The 27237-nt window shown below is 43.2% G+C and overlaps 1 long non-coding RNA gene across 4 annotated transcripts; it reads right to left on the bottom strand.

Moving 5' to 3' along the window:
* Window positions 1-1982: 1982 nt before the first annotated feature.
* On the bottom strand, window positions 1983-27206 carry LOC308039679. Of its 4 annotated transcripts, none has more exons than XR_013922048.1 (4): window positions 27018-27206; window positions 22567-25753; window positions 7242-17272; window positions 1983-7021 (listed from the first exon to the last, which is right to left on the bottom strand). It is a non-coding gene; the product is annotated as an uncharacterized lncRNA (long non-coding RNA). The 4 variants fall into 4 exon arrangements; XR_013922050.1 differs by lacking the exon at window positions 1983-7021 and having other exon boundaries at window positions 7200-7669; window positions 7775-17272; XR_013922051.1 differs by lacking the exon at window positions 1983-7021 and having other exon boundaries at window positions 7200-17272; window positions 22567-25376; window positions 25583-25753.
* Window positions 27207-27237: the final 31 nt, after the last annotated feature.

Here is a 27237-nt window from a genome sequence, read left to right as displayed (position 1 = left end):
CACGAGCAACACTGCCTTGATGAGGATGCCGTGTGGTCCGAGGCCACCCTCAAAACCAGATTTGCTGTTTACTTGTTATTTGCTGCCCTCCAGAACACACCCGGCGCCCCGAGAGCCAGCACACCCTACGTGCCTGAGCACATCCCGTATATTCCTGTGTTACTGGCTCGTCTTCACCGGTCTCTGCGTGAAGCCAGAAGTTCCTCAGCAAGGTCTACAGGCTGCTAGGGAGAAGCTGCCCGTGAGGCTCTCAGATGATGAGCTGTGGGAACGCTCTGTTTTCTAAGCAGTTCTCAAAACAGCTCGTTAAGGGTGGCACAGAAATGCCCATTGAGTCCGTCCTTGGGCTCTCTAATGAAAAGTTGTTTATTACTGCGGGAATTATGTCGTACCAGCAATACGTGCAGGCTGTGGATTTATCTCTGCAAAGGCACCCTTCGTATGTGTGTTCTTGAAACCATGTCCTATCGAAAAGCGTAGCTTTGCTGAAATAATTCATTTGAAATACTTCTGGTACAGCTACATCCCACCTCTTCTTATCCCAGTTTACATAGCTGTCAGTTAAAGCTTTGTTTCTGGTTCTTTGTTTGTTTGTTTGTTTGTTTTACAGATGCAGTTGCCCTGTTTCCCTGAAAATAAGCCCTATCCCAAAAATAAGCCCTAGCATGATGTTTGGGGATTTTTGAAGATGCTCGAAATATAAGCCCTACTCCAAAAATAAGCCCTAGTTACAGTTCATTTAAAAAGCCAATTTAAATAGTGCTCAGGCAGCTATAGATGTAAAAAAGTAAGCATCTTTTGGAGCAAAAGTTGTGTAAGACTGTGACTTGTCTTCAGGGAAACGGGTTTTGCTGGCATAAAACCCACTGAAAAGCCTCTAGACTAGAACTCCATGTAGCGCACTTGGCTCGAGAATCACCAGCAACTGATAATTAAACAAGTTTTTCTGGATAGCTGTGAAATTATAGCGCTACACGAGAAAATATGTTGAAGTAAGAAGTCTTTCGAGAATTTATTACATTTTAAAAATATCTGTAGATGTGCTTGAAAGTACTCACACTTGTGTTAATGCTTGAGGTGAATTTTCTTGGGAAGTTTAATAAAATTGCTTTAAAGTGGTTTATAGCTAGGGAAGGATAGGGGAAAAGAAAGGATTTCTAGGCACCCAGAAATGTGCTTGCTGCACATTTCATTTCGGAAAAGTAAAATATAAAAAGTAAAAAGTAAAAAATAAAATAAAATAAATTAAATTAAATTAAATTAAATTAAATTAATAAAATTAAGATAAAATAAAAATAAAATAAAATAAATAAAAATAAAATAAATTAAAATCAAATCAAATCAAATTAAATTAAATTAAGTTAAAATAAAATAAATAAAATAGAAATAAAATAAAATAAATAAAATTAAAATAAAATTAAAATAAAATAAAATAAATTAAAATAAAAAATAAAATAAAATAAAATAAAAATAAATTGAAATAAAATAAAATAAAATAATAAAATAAAATAAAATGCATGCTTTTTTGACGTGTTTAGAAAAGAAGAACAGTGATGCTAAGGAAACAAACACAGCGTAGATTTTTAAATATTGGTTTAATGGGATGTAAATGACCCCTCTGCTACGATCTGAAGCCCTTTGTTCTCCGAGACTGACTGAAGGAAGCAGACGGTGTTTCTCTGGTTCCTCCCAAAGGCTGGAAATCTCCCCGCTCTCCTCCTGCCTCCCCAGCAGCTCCGCTGGCATCGGCCTCGCGCTCCTCAGCGCCGGTTTGTGGAACAGCCTCCACTGGAAAGTTTGCCAACGCAGCTATTGAAGAGCTGGTGAAGTCTCCTAGAGACGCGATCCGCTTTAAATTGCTTTAATAACTATGTATTGCGCAATCAGAACTGCAAAGGATGTTCTGCTGTTGAAATGATATCTGCAGGTTTTCGCCAGCAAAGCTGTATTGATTAATAAATGTTGTTATGGTCCTGGTGTTTCTAAATGAATGAAACTTGTAAATATAAACCAGGCCTCTGTCATCTGCCAGTCAGATTGCTCCTGGTCTAGGTTAAGGAGGTGTCCTGCAGTTTCCCTCACTTTTATTCACATTTAGAGCCACACCTTGGTGACCTCTGACTGAATAACCATAAGCTTGTTATAACTGGATTATCTCCTGTTTAGAGCTAAGCACCTGGGTTACTCCAAATGCAGAGAGCCTGGTTTGGTTTGTAAGGTCAAAATGTAGGAAACACTGGAATTACAGGCTTGGGAAAAGCACAAAAAATTGCAGTTTACTCCTCCGGTGCCTGGTGGTGAACAGAGCTGGAGATGCATAATGAAGGAACCATCTACTAACATTCCTGTACTTACGAAATGCTGCGTATTGTAGCTTTTCTAATATGGTTTGGGTTTCACAGGTTCAGAAATTCTTAAGACAAACTGAATATATTTAGGAAAAAATAATCTGATACGTTATTAGGAAAAATCCAAATAATAACATACTGAAAAATACGTTTACACAAAGAATCACAGAACCACAGAATGTTAGGGATTGGAAGGGACCTTGAAAGATCATCTAGTCCAATCCCCCTGCTGGAGCAGGAACATGTAGATGAGGTTAGTACGTCTAAACAAATGTACTAACCTATATTGCCCTTCAAAGCTTTGCAAGATAGTCCTGACAGCTTGTGATTTCCGTAACATTTTTATTGTGACGGGTTCATCTTTACAAGAAGGCAGACAGACTACAAACACCAACGAGCCAGGATCAAAGGCTAAGGGTAGAGAGGGAAGAAACTATATTCCTGCCTTTGTCAATCTACGCTAAATACTGTGGCATAAAAAACAGACCTCTGACATATTTTGGACAACATTATCAAATGCTATATGTGGATATAACACACAAAGATGTGACGGGAGGCTCTCGGGAGCCACGTCTTTATTTACGCTGACTCGAACCAGCTGAACTCCCAGGAAGGGCCTGACCGCAGCGGCTCGTGTTCTCGTGTTCCTGGTGCGAAGGACTTGCTGAGTTCCCACAGGAGCTCGTGTGATCTTTCAAAACCCCATGTTGTCACAGCCAGGCTGTTACCGGTACCGGAGTTGACGTGCTCCTAACTCAGCTTCTGAAATGACATCTTGGTGGATCTTGGGAGATTGAAGGACTCAAAGCCCAGATCTATTTTACTGTGGCACTTCTGTGTCATCTTCAGCTTCCCAGGCAGATACTTATTACTGTTCTGTGTTATCTCTGGGCAACATTTTGCTGGGCAAGGTTCTGGGTTGCTACAGAAGCTGTCTCTGTGGATCCATTCAGTCAAGCGTGGCTCTAGTGACAAGACTCATGCTTTCAGCAGGAACATAAATAATTCACACACTGGCTGGCCTGCTCTCTGTGCCTTCCCAACGAGCAGGCTGGTGGCTCACAGGAAAGCAGCTGTGATTAGCTGGAACCCATACCCAGAGAGCTAAAGGCATGTTTGTAAAGTATATTCTATTTTCACAACGTTTTGCTTCAGAGCCTAATTTTTTTTAGAGATGGGCAGCACCAGCAAGCCCTTCTGTAAACCGCTTTTTCAGAAAGATAACGGGAGAGACTCTTTGTTTAACTAAACCCACTCCTATCACATCGCATCACGCTCCAGGAGTTGTCCCTCGCTGCAGCACAGCCGCCAAGGAGGCAGCTGCCTCTCTGGCTGATAAAGCATGCGTCATGTAACACCGTGGAACTATCCTCGAATTGATGCCCCAGCGTTTCAGATTTGCCTGGCCACCCTCACCCGTGGGCACAGACATCGCTGGTAACCATAGCGGAGAAAGGCTCATGAGATCTGGGCTCTGTTGGCTCATGGTGCTGGAACTGCTTGTTAAAACTTGATGTTAAGCTGTGTAACTATTAAAATACTTCTTCTATACATTAATTCATGAGGATTCCCTCTGTACAAGTTGTAAACTGCTCTCACTCAGACTTTTCCCATCTATGCAAACTATCAGCCCAGCGTTGAATCCATCCCCCTCTCAGCCAGGCTTCTGCTGTTCGGATCTGGGAGTTCAACTCTTCCTTTTGCAACAACAACATCCTCTTGTCCAACTATTTTCAATGAATATGGGATGATGGTCAATGAGTGTGGGACATCCAAGAATATGGGATACATGGGATAGTCTGCAGCAGCGTTTGGGCAAGTCTAGTTCTCATCCACCTTTAGCAAGTCAATCACTCAAGAGCTTTGTGAATAAATTCCATGCAGTTAAATAGTATTTAGATATTATTTGTTTTTAACGTGATTGCAGCTACCTTGGCCGCTGCTCAAGTCATGGACTGATGTTTTTATTACGTTGCAGTGTGGGCTGATAAGAAGCACACTGTATGGTACGTAATTTATGTAAAGATAAAGAAGTCCTTTAGTGCTTACAGGTTATTTATCTTTTGTAGCAGTCAGCTGCATCTGCTGGAGCCGGTGGGTGCCAGGTCATTGTGCTGGGATCTGCCACCTGAATTACAGCCCCTCCTGCCCCCCTGTCCTGGTCGCAGCTGCAGCTGTCTGCGGGATATTCTCTATTTTGGCACCTCTGTGCATTGCACCATCTTAATAAATGTTTTGAAGTTGGTGTGGGACAACGTAGGCGCTTTTCCTAGATCCCTTTTTAGAAATGTTTCCAGCCTGCCAATTCTGTGGATTAAACTATAGAGAGACTGGAAAGCTCAAGTCTCCTGGTTGTGGCCTTCGCTCCGAACAGCGATGGCACCAGGATGCACATCAGAGTGAAGTCCTGTTTCATTTCTGATGCAGAAAGCAGCTGCAAGGCATGACGGGTGATGGAAGGCATGTTGTGAGCTGCTTTACCTCCCAGATCTCTTTGGGAAATCAACTTTCAGGAAAACCAGTGCCTGCTCAGCTTGTATCCGTGTGCCCGATCATTCATGCCCATGTACAACATTGCGCTAGTTGCCATTGAGTTTTAATCTTCAAAACATCAGTCTGGTTGTCAAGTTTGCTTTGATTTTGAATCCCATCTCCATTATAACTGTGGCCTTCACATTTTCGCATTATCAGCAAATTTCATCATGTATTTTCTATTCCATAATCCGCATTGTTAGTGAAAACGTCAAACGCACCAGGACAGCCCCCTGCAGCCACCTTTCTGCACTGAAAATTTGTGAAACCAGGTCTGTACTGACCCTGCAGGAGTTTCAGCTGGTTTGTTTATGAGAATGCACCACAGGACAAAAATGTCACTGAAGTCCACGTATCCCAACATCTACTGCTTTTTGTTTATTTCTTAGTTCTTTTAGCCTATCATGAAAATAAATTTGATTGCAATTTCTACCTGATATAATTTCTACCCGACTAATCTATGGTAGCTGCGACTCCTCTCCTTGTGATTTTCCAAATGCTTGCAAATGATATTTTATCTGCTCCAAATTGAAGGAAATCAAGATGGCTGGTCTTTCATTTGTTCGTTAGTTCCAAAGAGCAAACCCATCAGATCTCGCTCCTTACTGCTGGCATTGAAGTCACACGCCTTACATTAACCCACGAGAAATGCTGCAAGTGATTTACATAATGAATGTACAGCCTGCACAACTGCACGCTCACAGTGAGCGAGGATCTGACTACCAGAGAACCATCTCATCTTTGCACTGATACTGTAAAAAACTATTAAAGGCACCATGAACAGCAAGCTCTGAAAAGGAAGAGCTGTTCCCTTACGTCTTTGTGGAAGCAGATGGACCACTGCAGGGGCCCCGCTCTGTTCTGCCCGTGAATCACTGGTAAATATTTCCTGAGCACAGTTACACAACCAGTTTTGCACCAACCCCATAGAAGTTTCAGCTGCTTTGCTTATGGGACTGTTATATGGGACAAAAGTGCTACTGAAGGGGACACCTTCAGTGCTCTTTTTTCCCCTAAGTGTCTTCTTACCCATAGGAGGATTTCTATTGGTTTGCTAAGTTTTTTTCAATTTATGTTGCCAGTTGCTAATGTCTTTGTTACCCACTGTGGAAAAGAAAAATGAAATGTTGGCAAAGATTTGCAAAGACTTTTTAAAAATATATATATATTTGTGTTGGGTTTAATTAAAAGCAAAGCTTTGGATTTTCTTAAACAAAAGCACGCTGTCCATCAGAAAACGCATGGTTTGACTGTGAGATGCAAAGCAGTTTCCCCCAATCAGTAGATAAGGCGGGTGATGTTCCTTTCTAGCTCTTCACTTAAAGAAAGCTCCAATAATTGAATCTGATACTGCTCCTCAGGGCATTTTTCTGGGAAAAATGTTTTGATTTTTGGTTAAAAATCTGTTCTTGCTTGCCTGGAAGTGTCAGTTTTTGGGGTTCAGCTTACACTACTAGACCAACCATAGCTTCTTATTGTGGTGAAAAAACTTTCTGCGTGTACTGTACTGCAAAGGGTTTCCAGCGTTTCTGTTGAACAGAGCAGATCTGGTCTCAGGATGGTGTTTTACCTACTGCACAGAGCTGCGTTCCACCAACACTAACGCTTATGGGACCTTGCACAGGGGCTTTTCATGGATGGTTTGCACTGCTCTGCACATCTTTACCAACACATCTCTCTCTAATTTTCAGCCTGGAAAAGAAAACTCATGCATGGGTCAGAAAACAATCATCTTTTGCAGTGACCTTAGCTTGTGTGGTCATAAAATAGTTGCTAGCCCAACTGCATAAACACTTCCAAGAAACCCATCTGTTCTTATCCCACCCTGGACAGCCCTCCTGTATAAAAGAATATATAAAAAAATAAAGACCCACCATGGACAGGACTCTGTGGTCACTCACACTGGAGTAACTGCATAGAGGGTGGGGGGATGGCAGCATTATCAGCACATCATCTCGTGTTATCCACAGGAGGCTCTTCCCCGCTTCCTCAAACAGGATTTTCCTGTTACCATGTGTGGGCTGGAAGGTTTAACTACAGTCTGACTCTTCCTACTGCTATGATTGTAATTGTCTCCCACGAATCTTTATGGATATTGAGGAAGGAGGTGTAAACCTGCTCAGCAGACGAGTATCAGCGCTCTGCAAAGGTGGGGGAAGAGCTGTCACCATCACCAAACAGCCAAGCCAAAACACCCCCCGCAACCCTTTACATTAAGGAACAGTTTTTGACTTAAGCCTGTTTTGGATCTTGTAAGAAGATTAAAATAATTAAAAAGAAGCCAAATGACCTAGTTAGTCCATTTATTATTATGACACATAAATTCATCTTACACAGGGCCAGAAGGATATGATTATACACCTTTTGTGCTGCTCTTGAGGACTCCCAAGTTGGAATGCCCTGCCTGCATCCATCGCTGGAGGATCCCCAAAGCTTCATAGCTGCATACACACGTCACCCTTCAGAGTTCCAGGGAAAAAAAAGTCCTATTTTGGTTGTAGCAGAGTGATTATTTCAGTATATGAAGAGCAAAGCTACCCTGGCTGTGCTGCAGAAGTTTTGAGGGGGTGGAATGTGCCTGAGGGTGCGTGGGATGAGGATGAAGCCATGGCCTCCTCACAGGCCCTGCCTGGGGGCTCCTGCACAAGGACCAGGTGAAGGACTCCAAAGGCACCACAGTAAAACAATCCACTGGCTGACCCAAGCAGGGATGTTTAAAGAAACACAATATTCTTCTTCAAGCCATCGTGAAAGTCCTGGGCTAATTCCCAAGCGCTTTGCCTGAATTGCTAGCAGGGAAAAAACTCCAATTACAGTTTATCTGCATGCGATAGGAACATAGAGCTGCCCGATACCCCTGTCTGTTTGCAGCACTTTGTCCAAAAAATACTTACGGTAAATATTGTCAGTCACAATCAATCTGTAAGGAATTAACGAACTGTTCTCTTGACGTTGGGAGCAGCTGGTGTCTTGGGACATACGGTGAGAATCACGGCTTGCAGATGTGCCAAGTGAGGCGAATTATGACAGGTTACTAGCTTGGTCAGGATCAGTTCTTGCTTTGAGCTGGGTTTATATGAGACAACACCTTGTTTGGGCAGCTTGGCATAATTTTAAATGTATTTAGACAGAGGGTGAAAGTTGTGTATTTGTGTCTAATTAACGACTTCAGTGCTGTGAAAGGAGCCAGCATCTAGGCCCATAATAAAACCAACCCTCGATAATCCATATATATGTATATGCCCTATATTTTATAGGATTTAGGCTATAATTTCAGTTAAGACAATAAATGAGCAGAGCCAAATTATACAGTCACCAAGTTAATGCAGCAAATAAGCACAGTATATACATTCTGATGGGCTGGTGAGCTGCAGCAGAACTCAGCAGTAAGTAGGCACATTAGTAGTTTGCTCATAAAGTCTTTTTAGAATCTATCTGCTTTCTCTTCCTATTAGCAGAAATTCTGGCTTCTCCTTTTCCCCTTTCCCCTCTCGCTGCTTCCATCACAGAAATAAGGATGTACACAGGTTCCTATTAGTCTCACCCACACCACGTGAAACACCGCAAAAATTACATACTAGCACGTAAATAAGTAGAGGGGCAGCAAATATGTTTCGTTCTTCATGTTGCAAACACACCAGCATTTAAAAGGGCAACTGATTAATGCAGTTAGTTCAGCTAAGGTGCTTTATGAGTCTTCCTCCTTTCCCTTGCCCTTCCATTGCTCTTCACCTCTGTACTCAGCACGTGTAATGGGAATGATCAGGAAAGCAACTCGATGCCTCCAGGGCAAAGTTTAGCAATGGTTTCAATTCAAATCGCTACGCTCTGCAGTTTACTCTTGCCTTGTAAGTGTGCAAATCAATGCGCTAACTCAGGGCAGAAGAACAGCACTTTCAGCAATTAATTAATGAATTCACATTATAATCCTGCAAGACACCTGAAGGCAGGCAAATTAATGTTGGTGGTAACAAACAGATATGATGACATTAGCTCTCTAGTAGAGGCAGCAGATCTTTGAGGTGGACCTGCCTCCAGGTCTCCCTCGCAACAAACGTCCCAAAACAGTATCACAGTATCACAGTATGCTTGGGATTGGAAGGGACCTCAAAAGATCATCTAGTTCAATCCCCCTGCTGGAACAGAAACGCCTAGGTGAGGTCGCACAGGAATATGTCCAGGCGGGTTTTGAATGTCTCCAGAGTAGGAGATTCCACAACCTCCCTGGGCAGCCTGTTCCAGTGTCTGTCACCCTCACTGAGAAGAAGTTTCTTCTCAAATTTAAGTGGAACCTCTTGTGTTGCAGCTTGATCCCATTACCCCTTGTCCTACCATTGTTTGCCACTGAGAAGAGCCTGGCTCCATCCTCCTGACACTCATCCTTTATATATTTATAAACATTAATAAGGTCACCCCTCAGTCTCCTCTTCTCCAAACTAAAGAGCCCCAGCTCCCTCAGCCTTTCCTCATAAGGGAGATGCTGCACTCCCTTCATCATCTTTGTTGCCCTGCGCTGGACCCTCTCCAGCAATTCCCTGTCCTTCTGGAACTGAGGGGCCCAGAACTGGACACAATATTCCAGATAAAACACAAAGCTCTTGACTTCAGTAATTAGATTTCATTAAAACCAAAAGGAACGTTTGTTTTTTTTAAAAGAAAAAACACTTCAAGCGAGGCGGAACAGGTGGTTTCTAAATTAACTCCTTATAGGGAAGGTCCTGTCTTTCAAAAGCTTCTTCCTGTTCCATCCTGCTCTTAAAATATTTCACCCAACTCATCATGCTTAACTGTACCAAAGAAAAGCATCTTGTCCCCTTCTAGGGGTCCAACCACGGCTGCAGCACCCCAGACAGGACAGAGGCAGCCAAACCACCACCCTGTACGCTTCATTACATACTGTGTTCCAGGGAACACAATATATAGTAAAAAATGAAGAGAAAAGGCACTACTCCAGCAGGCCGGGTGGCTGGGACTGTTTTGTGCTGCAGCAGACGGTCAGATGCTCCAACAGGTGAAAATATTTGGCCATTTTGTGCCTTGTGTTGACTTAATGCAGGTGGCTAAAGGCACGCTAGCAGATCCATATCGCATATTTATAAACATCTACATTCTCAGTATTACAAGATCATTATCTATCACAGTCATTTTATCAGGGATGCTCCAGCCTGTGTAATGTAAGGGATGTAGGTGGTCACTTAAGAGGCCGAGGATTCCACACCAGAGCTTTCGTAAACCTTCAGAGTTTGTGACCCAGCTTGTGGTCTGGTGAAGTAAACAAATCTCATGTCCCATGTATGGGTTGCATAGGAAGGGTGAATGCACAAACAGGAATCTCACAAAGCACATCATTTACCTAATACACTAATTGTTTCACCCAACTGATTAAAAACAAAGCAATCCTCTATATTTTATATGATTTAGGCTGCAGTTTCAGTTAAACCAATAAATTAGCAGATTCAAATTATCCAGTCACCAAGTTAACATGGCAGATAACCAGATTAAATAGTGGAAGAAGCAGTATTTTTTTGCCTTATCTTAGAATTTAATGAAAGTCTAGTTTTAACCAGAAAAATACAGCTACTATTTAGCTAATACTCTATTGACATAGTAAGACGCCACTGGAGGACACTGTCATTACTGGGCATAGGTGGCTGTTGAATATTAAGTGTTTATTTTGGTCTTAGGCCAGTTAAATGACCCAAGCAGACAAGAACTGTATCTGTGCTCAGCTCAACAAGGTACAGTTACACAAATGTCTGTGCCACATCATCTTTAAATCTCCCTGTTAATATGTTAGCAGTTTTACATTGTTCTTCACCACCTCTATGCAGTAACACAGAATATTTTGAAGATTCAATGTGTAGATGGTTGAATCATCTCCAAGAGCAGTTTTCACATATCACTGGCTTTTTCACTGAGGAGAACATACCAGTGACAGTGATTTCCATTTTTAGCAGCTGTAAAAGATACAGTTCACCCTCCTCCTCCTCTCTGATTGTGGCTTAATGACACAATAAATCCAACATTAGGGTCCTTAGTGTCAGACCAGACATATAATAACCCACTATCCAAGCTGCAGATCCAGCTTTCACTCATGCTGTCAGCTAAAATGTCTTTAGAAGTTTTGTTAGTCTAATGTCATTCTGACACACTTAATGCGATCACAGCTACTGCTCTCTCTGTGCCATTGCCACTTTATATCATATATCAGCTATCAGATGTTATAAAATTCATATGAACTCCATACCATGGGTACTTAACTCCATGCAAATGTGCTTGTGTGATTATATACCCACATCTAACCGGAACCAAACCTGGACACTTGGGATCAACAGATGCACAGACCCAGTAATAAAAATAACAGAACCAGCCTCACACGTGCACTGCACATACACTAAAAATAAGACATGCTTTCACTGAGAAAAAGTTAAAAAGTTCAAGCAGCTGTTTCATTTCTTAGGATCTCTCCCCTTAAAGTCACTGTGGGATTTTACCAAATTAGGTGTTCTTCCATAAGGGTGAAAGGCAGAGCATGTAAGGGTCTTGGCTGAGAAAACTTAGCCCTGGCTTCTGGCTGAAATTGCAAATGCCAGACCTACATCAGTATAAAATGTTGTTTTATAAATTAATTAACTAATTAACATTTCTTCAGCACAGTATCTCCATACATCCCTTCTTGTCTTGTCAACCACTGTCATGTTCTCAGCATTTTTAAAGCGCTCCACATTTTTACTGTGAAGGAATAGAAATAAGAAGAGCTCACAGCTTGTCTTATTAGCTTTTGACCTAAAGAATACAAGGCTATTTGGCATTTTATAAGAGGACATTCCACTCATAGCTAAACAAAGTTTTCTTGAGTTCCAGTTATCAAGGGGCCTTTAAAGAGCCTCCCATGTTCTTCTCCGTGTACGAGTGAATATTCAAGCTTGGAAAGACATGGTGTGCTATCAGTTCTGGCTGGTGGAGTTTCAAGGTGGAGTGAGCAGAAGTATCATCACAGCTTTATGTCAGTTCTCAGACCCCTGGCTACTTGTGTTCAGTCAGATTTCTGAAAGACATAATTGCTCTGTGTGCTGTTTTAGCATCTTCACTGCTTTAAGACTGATCTTTGTGTATTAAAAAAAAAGGCATTTTTCATACGGTCAAGTTTTGCACTGTTGACTTGTCTTGGAAGGCGGACATGGCTGCCCCAAGCTACCCATGACCTGCAAAAGGGCAGCAAGTGATTTTTTCATGTGCTCTTGTACCAATATGTGCTTCCTGCCTTTGTCTTAAAAGCTGTGTGTTGGTTCAGTTGGAAAACAGACCCACTCATAACTGCAAAAGTCGTCTACTCATTGCAGTCCCCACTGGGGTTAACGCTTCAGTTCAATTGAATAGAACAGTGTTTAAATAGCATGTGCATAGATGTTCTTACTACAGTAAATCTTGTTCCTCTGGCTTCTCACAAGATGAAACACCTCGGCATCGCTGCAAGGCAGAGACAAGACATTTGCAGGAAAAAAAAGAGCTTGTTTTGCTGACAAGCAGCTGCCTTTTGAAACAGCAGCAGCTCTGAGCGTGCGTGCTCTTCAAACATGTCACAATTTGCTAAAGTCCGCCCTGTCAATTCCTTCCTTGATTTTGGCAGAAAGTTCATCCATATCAAGCAAGTGGTGACAAATCTCTGCTCTAAGAAAGTAAGATCCCATTGGGAAAGCTGGGCATGGCCATTAAAATGTTCCACAAGAAAAAACCATCACGTCGCACCTGCATTTTCCTTGTCAAAGATTTTGCAAAATTCTGTGTCTTCACAAAGCAACTGTAAATTGTCATAATCCAAAGGCGCTGCATTTCAAATACAGAAAACTGTTGGCTCTTTTACTCCACTGACGTAATTTTGCTTATTCCATCTTCTTTCCTCTTTTTTTTCTGTGGTATAATAACTAAAAAATACTTGGTTCTAGCAAGGCCTGGTGGCTATATAATTGGTATATGAGTTTACACTCCATCAGCTGGGTCCCGTTATGAGCAAGACCTACAACTTATGACACTGTCCAAGAGATGAGCAGGAACGTCTCACTGGCAGAAAGGAATTAATAGAGCTCTATGGTCTGCAGCTATTTGTCAGTACATCCATCCGACTCCGTAGAATCATAGAATCATTTAGGTTGGAAGAGACCCTCACGATCGAGTCCAACCATAACCTAACTATAGCATTAAACCACGTCCCTAAGAACCTCATCTAAATGCCTTTTAAACTCCATCCAGGGATGGTGACTCCACCACTTCCCTGGGCAGCCTGTTCTAAGGCCTTACAACCCTTTCTGGGAAGAAATTTTTCCTATTATCCAATCTGAACCTCCCCTGGCACAACTTGAGGCCATTTCCTCATGTCCTATCACTTGTTACTTGGGAGACCAATCCCCTCCATGCTACAACCTCCTTTCAGGCAGTTGCAGACAGTGATAAGGTCTCCCCTCAGCCTCCTTTTTCCAGGCTGAATAGCCCCAGGTCCCTCAGCTGCTCCTTCTCAGACTTGTGCTCCACACCCCTCACCAGTTTCATTGCCCTCCAATGTAGCCACTGAATATGCAGCTCTCCAGTCACCATGTTTTCAAAGTTAAACTAAACTAAGCCACCATGAATAAGACCATCCAACCTCCCTTCCCTAAGCCTCTGCTAAGTTCTGTAGAGAAAATATAAAATACCCAACTGTGCAAACCTGATGAAAGAATTTAGGTTCTGTTTTCAGACACGGACTCCATTTCAGCCCTTGAAGGGTCAGGTGTCGTACTGCTGAGATTTCCGTGGCATCAGGGGCTCACTTCAAAAGGCAGTGAAGTACAACCTGGCAGAACACTGCATATCTACTTTCCAGCTGAATCCAGAACTTCTTGGGCCCCTGGACTCATTACACTATGGGAAGAGAGTTAGGTGACTTGGCATGCAGTGAATGCAAGTAATTAATCCCCAAATCATTAATTAATTAATTTAACCCAAACTAAATCCAGCTTGGTTTTTAGCAATACATTGTCATTCAAATTAACAGCCATGTAGCTCAAACCTTTTCCCTAGGAAAAGGCAGTAATTCATCTAAAACTGATAAAACTGAGACTAGTTCAAGTACAAACTGTCGTCCAGCATCATCAATTCAGATCCTAGGTAGCAAACAAAGAGTCTGTACAGGGAAGATGTAGACATGACTCAGTATTTCACTGAATCATTGCAAACAGGAAGAGGTTATTTCATAAATCATGTGTCATTTCCATCCCTTGAAAGCCCAAATGGTTACTAACAGGTCATTACAGCAAAGAATCACACACAAGATTTTCCGTATCATTAACCTGAAGCAGAGCACGAGTGCTGGGCACACTCAAATCCTGCAGATCGCTCTGTACAGTCTGGTGTGGACTGGGAACTGTTCCACAAGCGCCACAGCACCTGCTGGTGTCATGAATATATCCCCGTGTCTGTAACAACTTGGTCTCATCCTCCTGACCCTGTTCCTCTAATCCCTTAATCATTCTCGTGGCATTTCTCTGCATTCAAATACATCAAATGCATCAAACACCATTCTGTGGGAACTGGTTCAAAAGGTTTGATCCCTGCAGAAGAGGAGGATGCGAATCTTATTCATGTGTTTGGTGTTGCCTGTGGTTTGTGGAAGGGAAAGCCAGAGGTTACCTGTTGTTTGTAGCCATTATGGAAGGTGCTTCTTCAATCTTTGGCTTGAGTTGGTCACTACGTTGGCTGTTTCTGCAGAGAGGAATGTTACCTGCTCTAATACATAGATACTAAGGTCTCATCTGTGCTATATTTCTAAAGTAGTTCAAAATGAAGACTGCTGGTACTCAGCTTTTTTGAAAATTGAGGAACTTTACATACAAATTCAGTTTTGAAAACATGGGTTCTGAGTGGTAAACTGAAATCAAAGACAGGGGTTATTGAATTTTTGTTCAAATCTTTAAAAACTGCTTAAGTATGCGTACGAAAATTATCAACATCCAATGCAGAATATAAATCACTGTATATTAGAACGTGATAATTTATCACCACTTACTAGTATTTTTTATTATATACAGCTTCCTCACAGATCTCCAGTCAACAACAGCCGGAACTACTTATACTTGTGCAACTGCTCCCATGTGGAATTCCACTGATTTCAGTCAAGTTAATGACTATCTACTAATTATGAAAGTCACTGCCACATTTTATGCCATTGGATGTGAAATCAGATCCGTAAAATCTATTAAGTGTCTACAGACCTTTAAAGAAAGTAGTAGGTAGTTTATTGCCTAATATTAGCAAGACCAGCCTGTAGACACAGTGGGTGAGATGTAGCTCAGCTGGGTGTGTACGTTGGAAGTCTAACTTTAAGCCAGTCTAACCTCTGCTCCCTCTGCACCCAATAGAAAGGAACTGAAATCTCATGGGACAAATTAGTGTAACACAAGAATTGAGCCGGTTTCTGCATAAGAATCACATAATTAACTGTCTAATCATTAACTGTTGCACATAGTGGGACCTCACATGACAGTAACTATACATGCACAAATGTTTGGGGTCAGGCTCCTGCTAGCTTGTGTTCTGCAAACTTTATTCTTACATTAAGGGAAGAGGTATTGAAATAAAAATCAACCTTGGGATGTGCGTGGTCCTCTGCACAGAGCGTAAGGGAAGTCTCAGCACAAACTGGGCACCTGTTAGGTGTCTGATATTTGGCAAAAGGAAGTCCATTCACTACTAATACCTCAAATTTCAATCCCTAATGCTAGAACACTGACAAGTTATTCAGAGAGTTGTCTCTTTCAAATATTCTGGTCCCAGACTAAAGTAGCTCCCAATGAACAGGATTGTTCAAGACTGTCTTCCTAAATTGGTTATTGTCATCTAGAAGAATAATGTCAAAGCAAAACAAACACTGAGGGAAAGCTCAAACGAAAAATCTTTGTTAAATACTTAATTTCTTATAATTACTGCCCAAAGATAACTGGAGGATTAGGAAATAAAGGAAACACGAGGGCCATCATTCTCAGTACTGTCTGTGAAGTGTTTAAAGTGATGTATGGAGGGTCTTACAGCCACCCTCTGCTGACAGACACCCACAAGCAGAGTGGACCAGAACTCTCTGCATTCACAGCTACCAGAGACCAACACCTCACGCATGCACTTTGCAGCTCCCTATATGTATTTGGATACATTGACGGCTCCAGCCCAAGGTGTGAGAAGGGTGGTGGGGGACACAGAAGGGACCACAAACCCCTCTGCCCTTCCCTGTCTCCCCTGGCAGCTGCATCCAGCCCAGGTTTAAACTTCACCACATCCCTCAGGGGTCAGCAGTGGAGACAGGGATTTACAACTGCTAACACCATCCATGTTCTCTTTGCTGCTCTGTAGGCAAAACAGATGGGCTAGTAAACCACAAACCCTACACGAGCACTGACTGGATCAGCATGTGATACACTCACTTCAAATGAAACACAAATCTGATGTTCCTGTTCTGAAAATGAGGGCTCCCTTTGTGATTTTTACTGTTTTCTAAAGAAGTAACACAAAGCCACTTTATGTCTTGGACTCAGAAATATGAATTTACCCAGTGATGCCACAAACTGGCTACGAAAATGGATTAGTTAAAACTGTTTCAAACACCAAAAAGTTGCATTTTATCTACAGATGGCTTTGAGTATCTTAAAGATGGAGTGTCAGTTGGCTACATTCATCAGTGCATTAAAATGGGGGGGAACCCTACAGAGTTACTGCTAAGTATTTGATTCTCCTCTTTAAAATGTTTCCAACTAGTTTGCTGAGGGATAATAGTTTTTAGACAGAATGCTGTAGGTGTAACGTTCTAAGAGAGGCTGGATTTGCTGAGCCTGCTGACCAGCTTTTGCACTGTTGTTTTAGTGGTGACTGGTTGGTTCCCAGCAATACTGTGATTCTGCATCTTCACTGGGGATCTGCAAAATGACTCGTCTATAAGGTGTTTGAGGCAATTGGGTGCAGAGATCTATTTGTCCTCAGGTGCCATCAGTTTAGGTAATTGAAGGTGCTACTTAAAAATTAAGATGCAGAGGTTAAAAAAATATGAAACTCTGCAAACAGAGAACATTTTTCATCTACCTTTTAAGTGTCATTCCTCCCCTTACTCCCCTAGAAAAGATTTAATAGGAACCATAACATTATCCTCCTCCCAGGTAAGAGATGCCAAAGCAGGTTAACAGCAACAAGATATTCACACAAACATCCTGCAGTGCAAAACATGGTGCTGAGGTGTAAACACTTTGCCCACTGAATGTACCAGAAGATCCAGGTCCTCCGACGTCTGAGCTCCATAACTCCTGTGGTTTATGACCCAATGTTAACATTTGTTATTCAGATATTCCTGACTTATCCAACGAGGCTACATGCAGCTGTAATATAGAACATGACAGAAAAACCTACTAAGAAATGTTATTTATATGCCTCTGCATAAAAGCAATCATATTTGTGCAAAATGGAGAAATGTAATTGATTGTAAGTTATATGGAATATATAGGGATTCTCTGGGGCTTATTTAGCTGAAATATCTAACAAAAAAGTAGAAATGTATAAAATGTCTTCCTCCTACCAACACCTGCTCTGAAGGACTCCTGGAAAAAGTGCAGAGCCACCTCCACATTGTGAGCTCATCAGGGCTTTCTTACTAAGCAAAGGATTTCAAAACCCCACTGCAAGATCACTGTGACAGGAACATGGAAGAGTATTTGATCAGGGTACCACTAAGGACAAGACCAAGTCACACAAAACTCTACAGAGGTATTTCTTGAACCCTGTCCACATTAATGTCCCTTTTGCTACAAACTGTGAAAGGACCTGCGGCTTTTTCCACAGTCAGCCAAAACACATCCAGGCCTCCTTTAATCTACAAACTGCTTGTGCTGAAAGGCCATATTAAAGCAGCTGTTTTCAAACAAGAACAGCAATGAGCTTTGGGGGGCAGGGAGAAGCCACAGGGACAGAAAGTGACAAAGGTGGAAGACAGCACCACTTAAATCTGGTATCCCCTCATCTCCATCATACGGTACTGGGTCCCACCACCCAGGGCAGGGGGTGCATGAAGGGCAGTGCCTGGTCAGAGCTCTGCAGCAGCTCTGGAGCTGTTTGGGACATCCCAATAGACAGGATGTGAAGGAGGACTCCTTCCTCCAAGCTTTCTTTATAGTGACAGGATGCAATAACTGGAATTCTGCAGCCACTGGAATCAGCAGCTCCACACAGCTGAGCAAGTGAGGAGTTATCCTGGGGCTTCTCACACACACCAAGGTATAACCTACAGGTCCAACGCTGAGTGTGATGTGCTATGTATGAGTGACAGGGAGATACTGTAGAAAAGGAAAAACACCAAAGTTTGGCAGATCTGTGTGTTGGCAAAAAGCCTCTCTTAACATCTGTGTATCAGCTAGAAACAAAATAGTGACCAAAGCCAAATGCCATTTGCAGTTGGTGGACACGAGCAAAGTAAGGCCTTGCATTCCCTGCTGTGTCACTGAGCAATAAATTGAAGGAAGACTTGCGGAGTCACCCCGTTGCACCCCACAGAGGCGAACGTTGCCAGGAGGTCGAGCACATAACACGTTGCCACAGCAGAGAGAAAATCACATTTCCTTTGGAAAAAATGTAAGTGACAGCTCCACTGTACCCAAGAGGCAGATCCACCCATTCCAGAAAGCACAACTGAGGCATATTCCAAACCCTCAATCTTGGCTGCCATGATTTATACCTAAATTTGTATAACAGAGAACCGACTACAGCAAAAGACTGGGATATCTGAGATACCACCAAACCCACGTGAAGGAGGCTGCTTTGCTGCTCAGAATGAATGGCAGCAATGTTATCCACCCCGGAGAGCCAAACGCTGACGTGCTGACAGAAACTTGTGAGACCCCACACGTACCTGCTGCCATGGCCAAGCATGTCATGTGCCTTGGTACTCAGGACAAGGTTAATCTGCAGCCAGAAAACCTTCTCAAGGGTGACAGTTTAAAAGACATGACATGATTAGAAATTTTAACAGAACAAGATGACTCACACAAACTGCGTTTGTTGGGGACCAGACTGTCAGGCTCAAACTGTCCTCAAGGGGAAACAGCTACTCCATCCCAGGAGTCTGTTGGCAACACAAAGCTCCTCTATTTCTCCATGATTCCCCATGCTTATTAATTTATATTTTAGAACCTGTTAACTTATAAATTGTTAATATTTATCAATATTGGCAATATATGTATTTAAATTGATATTTATATACATATATGCACCTATTTCCAGGTATGTATTTCTAAATATATTTGCACTACTTAAATATTTATACATTATTAATTTACAAATTAAATATATTTATAATTAAGAGTAAGCAAATTAATTTGTTTTCATTGGAGCACCTACTACGATATGCTCTTCCCTCACTCATTTCCACAAGGTAGCACTGGGACAGCAGCTGCTCCAGTTACAGTTGAACCTGGAGACAAGAGCTTTCAGTGGGCAGGAATTTTAGGAGGTTAAACGGACCTCACTGACACAGGTTGGTAAAGCAGGATCACCCTTCATACCCAGTGGGACGCAGCACCCCCTTGGCTGTGCGTTCACGTGAGGATTGCATTTGCCATTACCTCTGATTTGTTTTTCCAGGAAGGTTAACAACAGCAATCATCTAACTCTTAAGGGACACAATTACTATTTTAGTTGACATTCGCTAAAGCAGAGCAAGTACGGGGAGGCTGCTGCACGCCACTGCAAAATAGCTGCCACCACATAGTCCTCATCAGAGGACAACGCTCACCATTATCAGAATGGAGGCAGCAAATCATATTTACACTCTAAGGGAATTTACAGTGGCAAAGCTGGCTTCACTCATATGAGGAGCACTGCAAAAATGTGGATATGGAAAGCGAAGCTTAGGCTTTTTATCTATATGTGAAACATTTTAGTGTCTAATTCTCTTTCTGCAGATGTACTCGGCTATTAAATACAAAAGGGCTATTTGGCTAAGTGTGCAGAGGTAACATACAACTCTCCAATAAGAATCCGGTTCCATTGCAAGGTAACAAATTTGTACTCTCTGGAAGTTATAAAAATGTAGGTGTAGACTGCTCCGCATATTTCTCTAGCTCTCTTCTCCCACTGGGATTTGCCCAGACTACATGTGGCAATCGCCAGTGCTGCCTATAGACATCAGGGCTGCTCAAGCTGCTGCTCCTAGTCAGGAGGTTGCACACATCAAAACATTTAGCTGGGTCATGAGACCTAGAACAGAAAAACACAGTTAACAAAAGCATCCATGTGCACAGGGGACACGCTGCTGCTCCTCCCCCACAAAATAAAGTGCATTCTTAGACACGTGGTTTAATGGGTCAAGAGGCTACAGCAACAAGCTGAAGGACTCCTGATGTGCACCAGGTCAGCTATTTTTAGTGCCGTGTTGCAAAGGCTCTAAACTAGTTCACTAACCCGACCCTGGTTTTAGAAAGCCACACAACTACAAACCTCATCTACTTCCACCCTGAACCACAGAAAAGCACACGGAAGGGTGTAATGCACTTATTAAGACATTGATAACTCACTGTGCTGCTCTCCAGAGAATTGTGTTGGCACGGGAAGACAAAGGGGAAAAGGTAACAAACTCCTTAAACCAGCAATGCCACTAAAGCCTCTGCAACCCCATTTTTGGGGATCTCAAAGCAGCAAGCCGAGGTAACATGCCTCCTGGGAAAGCATGCCCAGAAAGACTCTCTACTGGATACAAACCAGCCCTCATACGGATGAATGCAGAAGCTGAGAGACAAGAGCTCTGCTTTCGGCACGGTAGCTTAGTCAGCATCACACATCCATGTTGGAAAACCTCAACTGGATCACATCGGACCCATCATGAAAAACGTGAACTCCTCACCATAAGAACCGCAGGTTTTGTGTACGCAGAAGAGCAAAGTTCTGAAGAGATTCTGGGTCACGCAATTCAGTAAGTGGTTGTTCCTACTGTGTCCACTTTAAAGCCTTTACAAGACCAGCGTAACGTTATCTTGCCTGTGATGTTGTGCAACAGGAAACCCAGGGCTGCCAGAGCGGCCACTGAATTCCTGATGAAGAAGCAGGCTTATGTAAACCTGACCTACATGGACTGGGGCCAGCAGGTGACGGTTAGCTGCTCATCAGCACTGAACTGTATCCTTAGGACACTGCACGTAAATAACTTGACAGGATGGAGCAAGTGAAACCACGCAAGTGGAAACTTGGCCAGGAACCTGAAATACTTACTGTTGTTTCACTGTTTTGCAGGAAGAGGTATTTGCAGAGAAAAAGAAACTAAAACCCAACAAAATACAGCACATCAAACTGCAATACACACCAAAAAAACCCCACCCACAAAAAGCCTAATAAGGTGGTAGAAAAGAGCCAACCAATGAGAATGTGCAGAATGGCTCAAAGCTGGGTAAACAGAGACCAAAGAAAGGAAAATGAGCAAATCCAGGGAATTCTGGCACAGGAGGTGCTATTGCTTGACACCCTCCTTGGTGCTGTGCGCTTTTTCACAGTGCAGTGCTAACTTACCCAAAAGGAAATGGTGTGTGTGAAGCAATGCTCTGATGGCAATACTGTCACTTAAGTACTCACACTGCCAAAATTTCTATTTTAAGCTGAATGACATCAGAAGCAACACGCAATTCTGTGTCACTGCATCCAAATAGCCAGAGAACCCGAGAACACTGCTGTGCATCATCAGGGACTCCAGCATAACCATTCAGTTGCAGGACTTTCTTACAAAATAATTGTGCATAGTTTGACACAAAATTCCAGTTAATTTTTTTCCTGGGGCTATGGCCTTCAGAGACTCCTGATGTCTAACACTTTTCCCTACAAACCTCAAAACAAAAATGGAAACAAGGAACAGTGTCAGCACACTGCTCAAATTGCCTTTATCACAGTATTCATCATCTTCCAAAATGCGTTCTTTCCACAAAGATGTTTCTAGTGGGCTTATAATTTCAGGAGAATTTATGTCAGCCTTCAAAAAGAATTTCCTGCTGCCTTTCCTCCCATCTTTTTTTTTTTTTAACAGAGGAGTAAGTTAATAATGTGAGGATTTATCAGCTCACATACAACTTCTATGGTACATCCAGGCATATCCATGGAACAGCACCAGTTACCAACTCACGTTGACAACAGAAAAAAAAAGACCTTTCCAGGATTAGCAGCAACCGAGTGAGGTCCACACCTACTGTAAACCCATCACAATGCCCCTACCTACCTTATTTAACGAAAGGTTTGATCAAGTTTTGTGCTGAAGAGGGCAGTGCACACACACAACAGCGCAGCCCACATTTCCTTGTTCCACGTGAAGCGCTCGTTGTGGCTATCAAAGCTAGAACTTGGGCAGCCAAAGGATTTACGCTCAGCCCTGGAGCCCATCCCTGTCATATTTGTGTGCCAGAGCCTCCAGCAACAAGTGGGTGCCCAACACTCCTGTTCAGTGCAGCCCTGTGGCCAGCCAGCCAGTTCTGCAAGAGTTCAGCGGACCAAGCAAAGCTCCTATTTCAAATTCAGGAAATACTCTTATTTGATGAAAACTGTTTAGGTGGTCATGAACTCCAAAGTTGCCTATATGCTTTCAAGAGAGGTGGTCTGCCTGCAACTGCATGGTTTTCAACAGCCATTTTAAACCATCCCACCTTACCAGATACATTGATTCATAGCCAAGAACCAGCTGCAGAACGCCATTCAGCTTGTTTTCCCCACTGCTGTAGTGTGCCTTTCCAAAAAGAGCTCCCCACACCTGGAGTCTCTTGCACTCAAGCCACCTGCAGTTTTCCCAGGGCCCATCAGAGTGCCCTGATCAGCACTATTCCAGTCCCCTTCTCCAACATCTACGATAAAAGCAATTTCCCATTTCAGTGTTAGATGAACTCTCATTGTAACTCGCTTGAAGTTGTGGAAGAAACTTGAGTTTTTCTCTTCTCAAGTGAGTTCTTTCAGATACCAGCTCTTACAAACCCAGGGACCTGCAGCAGCCTGCACACCCTCTCCTGCTGTGTAACTGCTATTGAACTGCTGCCGCGCTCCAGTCGAAGAACATGTCCCTGCCACCTGAAGAGGTTCTTGACTGCTCTTAAGAGCACTCTTCTTGGTCTGAAAGATTGAAAAAAGTTAACACTTCATAATCAGTCACTAGAATTATTCTCAGGGAAGCTTTACAGTAAACTTTTTGGGCTATACGGGAATACAAAGTTCTTCCAGAAATGGGTTTAACAGCTGCCTCCCCAGAATTTCACTAAGAACACTTTAAAAGGCACAGAAGTCTTCCACTCTTACCTGTTTTTTTGTGAGCTTTCCCTGCTCAAGAACAAAGTAGACAACGTGTTTTTCTGTATTGTTATCATTAAGATACTTGGAATTGATAACACACTATGGAAATACTTACCTATTTTACCCAGCTAAATTCACTCACTTTTCACCTTGCAGCTCTGGACACTCTTTGGGAAACAGCTCCACATGAGACAATTACAAACAGAAAACCTTCATAGCAGTTTCTTCATCCTCCAGATTCTGAGCAGTACCTTTGATGTTAAAAGAGTTGACACCCTTCCCCCACAGGCTTTGAAGTAAGCAGTTGGTCAGTGACACTTCAACTCTCACCCTTCTTCCAAGGGGACTGTGGACAACTAAGGGATGTTAGTTATTAACTGCTCGGATAATTAAGAAATGGGATTTTAAAACAAAACTTATCTGCCAAGAGTAGCATCGAACCACCCTTAGAAACCATATTCTACTCTCTGAACGCACATTAAAATCTTTTCATCTGATGAATTTGCATACCAGGAATTACATAAAGCCTGACAACGAATGTGCAAGAACTGAGACAACCCCAACACCTTGCCAGTTCTCCATGCTGCACTGACACCATGACAGCACATCAGGCACCTTAAAAGTTATATTTGTACACTCAATTTTGTAAATTTGTATATTTCTCAGGCGGACTGCAGAGCTGGTTTTGGTATACTACCCAGTGATGGCTCCATGTATAGCATCGAAATCCCTGAAGTTTTCGGTAGAAGCAAGAACTTGTCACAATGAAAACTGAAATATGAAGCCAGGTTTCTACATACAAACTTAGATTAAGCAGTTTGTTCTTTGAGCAAGGGCAACACACATTCCTACTTATCCTCATCCTCCACATCCCTCTTGCAGGGTGTTCCAAGTGCTTCTGATCTTCAGCACACTGGGTGGCTGCTTACCTGAGTCCATTGTCACCAAAAATCCCTTTAGTAACAAAGACAAAACACAGCTTCTGCAGTGTAGGATGTCAGCATAGTAGTCCAACTATAGACAAACATCAGCTCCACAGACTCAGGACCATAGAGACACTGGAAGATGTTTTCATTAAGTGCTAAACCAGAATGTACCCATATATTTAAGAAATGCCAAAGGTAGGCTTTCAATTCTATTGTCACCTTATGTCTTTCCATATGAAATGCTGAGACAACACTTGTTTCTGCAATAGGACTGTAAGCTTCTTGTGGATCTTGCAATTAAGACCTGTTGGGTCAAAACAGACTTGGACATGAGCTCTTTCAAGCGCGCAGAGTATCCAAGTTTGAGACAGACAACACAAACTTCAAAATGAACAGCTCTGACAAGCTGTCATCAGTAAGTATAATCCAGACACTGACAAGTATCAGACACTCCCAAACTGATTAAAGTGAACTGTACAGACAGAAAACTATTTCACTGTGTCCTGCATCAGGCATTCATTTGGGTAGTTTCTGAAGTCAGTTTCTTTTTTCAACATTTTCATCTGCTACAGCAGCTCTCAGCTGAGACATCAGTGGCATCTACATCTTCAGGTAAAGAAACATAGTATGAACAATAAAATAAAACTATTTGTGAAGCAGGATGCACCCTTGTCTCCTCCCCAGAGCAGCACCACTGACACAAGGGGGAAGGGGAAGAAGAAAGGGAATTGATGCAGGTGAAACCAGTTGTTTCTAAACCAGTTCAAATAACAAAAAATACTGTAATTAAGGTCAGTAGACTTACCTTGGATGAAGATTTTACATACATGTTTTCTACCAGTTACAGAAAAAGTGAGCGCCCTGGGCAATTATTCCACTGAAATACTGAACATCATTACACAGATATAAGCACAGGCCTGTAGTCTACAGTGGGTAACCACTGTGACAGAAATCATCATGCCACTGTCCCTCTCGCCCATGGAATACCTAATCTAAAGGTATCTGCATAAAAAATAAGAAGTAGAAAAGAAATACAAGGGACTGTACTTGTAATTCAGAGTTCTTCAGACGTACACAACTATTACTGAAAGTTGTAGCAGCAATAGAGCATTACGTTCCCTCCACTCCTTTTCTTCAGTGATGAATATGGCAAAACTGGACAAGCTGGGGGTGGGGAGAAGCACCTCCTGTCCCAGGACACCGGGCTTTTCACAGGAAGGCAAGTAACTGGTTCAGATTCTTTAGCTGGAAGGAGCTGGATTTAAAGAAATAGAATAACACCACACATTGCTGTAATATAAACAAATATTGAAAGGCTGCAGGATTCACACCAAGTAACTGCATCACAGAACATCTCATAACATCTTTCCTCCGTCATTTAAACATATACTGAGGTAAACACACTACTACACCCCTGCACTTACTGTGAGGCAATATCCTGAGCAAATGCATTATACTTACCTCCAGGAGGAGCCAAACTATGAAATAAACACTCACAACCCCGTTTTTCCTGAGCTATACCACTACTAGACTTTAGCCAAGACTTCCAGTGAGCCTGTGAAGCTCTTCAAAACTGTTTTCAATGGAGTTATCTTCTTGAAGCAATAAAGCACTTTATTTCACAGGAATCAGCTGTAAGTAGAAAAGGTGTTATTTCACAAACCATACAATAATTTGAGTGTCCTCCCTCCCAGTTCCGAACAAAGATCTTTCACACGTTATTTCAGGAAACTACAGTCCTCTTAAGCCTAAAAGAGGTTTAATTAATCTCCCCTTTAGTGAACAGATAACTTCCCATTCCCTGAAGCAGACACTAGCACAAGCAGTGATAGCATTTGGTACAGGAAAGTCTACAATCCACAGCTCAGAATCTAGCCTACCTCCTACAAGCCAGCCAGAGGGTGTGATTAACCTCAGACAGCACCTGGTCTGCTGGCTAAACTATGAAAACACCAGACAGCAAGCACAGGTAAGAAAACAGAGAGGTAAGGTAGTTTGAATGCTCTCATGCCAGGCTGAGGTCTGACACCATCTCATCCATTCTCTCAGCTTTTCTAAGACTGATTTATGTCGCTAAGGACACACTGAGAGCAGCTGCGTTTAGGAGGGAGCAAAGCTCCTCCCACTGGCCGCACTAAATCACGTAATGTCAGCCAAACATTATTAGTGCAGTTATCAGACAGAAGCAACAACCCTTAAAAGAGCTGCAAACCAGCAAGCCCAGGCTGTCACCCAGTGCGTGACAAGGTCAGAGCTCAGCAGAGCGCCCCCCACACTGAGGTCAGGCCCAGAGCCCAGCTCCGCTCTCCACGCAGAATCACTGAATGTCAGGGATTGGAAGGGACCTGGAAAGATCATCCAGTCCAATCCCCCTACCAGAGCAGGAACACCCAGATGAGGTTATACAGGAACGTGTCCAGGTGGGTTTGAATGTCTCCACAGAAGGAGACTCCACAACCCCCCTGGGCAGCCTGTTCCAGGCTCTGCCACCCTCACTGAGAAGTTTCTTCTCATATATAAGTCGAACCTCCTGTGCTCCAGTTTGCACCCATTTCCCCCTGTCCTATCATTGTTTGTCACCGAGCAGAGCCTGGCTCCGTCCTCATCACACTCACCCGTGACATATTTATAAACACACCAGCCCGCCCTCCGCCCCAGGGCCGGGCCGCTGCCCGCGGCACTCCCAGCCCCGCACCGGGCCCCCTCTCCCCAGCAGCACAACCCCCGGGCCACCGGGGCCCACACGCTCCCACCTCCCCCCACCCGAAACCAGCCCCGACGTGCCGCCCTCACCGCGGCCCCACTCACCCCGCTCCCCACACCCGCCCCAACGACTCCGCTCCCGCGCCCCGCCCGCCGCTCGGCCCCACTCCCAGCCCCGAATTCCCCCTCCTACCTCGCCCCCACCACAGACGGGCGCTCCCCTACCAAGAGCCGGCGGGCACCGAGGGACAACCCACCGCTACGCCATGTCCTTCGGGGCCCTTCAGGGCCCTCCACAACCCGCCACAGCCGCTCCTCAGCATCCCCCGGCTCTCTCATCCCCTCGCACAAGCTCTTTCTGCCCTCCTGAACCAACACCTCACTCCCACCTCCCCTCTTTTTCCGACATCTTA

The sequence above is a fragment of the Nesoenas mayeri genome (genome assembly GCF_963082525.1).
Source record: "Nesoenas mayeri genome assembly, chromosome: 1".
NCBI lineage: Eukaryota > Metazoa > Chordata > Aves > Columbiformes > Columbidae > Nesoenas > Nesoenas mayeri.
The sequence above is the reverse complement of the archived record's forward strand: the minus strand, read 5'-3'. Positions and strand labels throughout refer to the sequence as shown.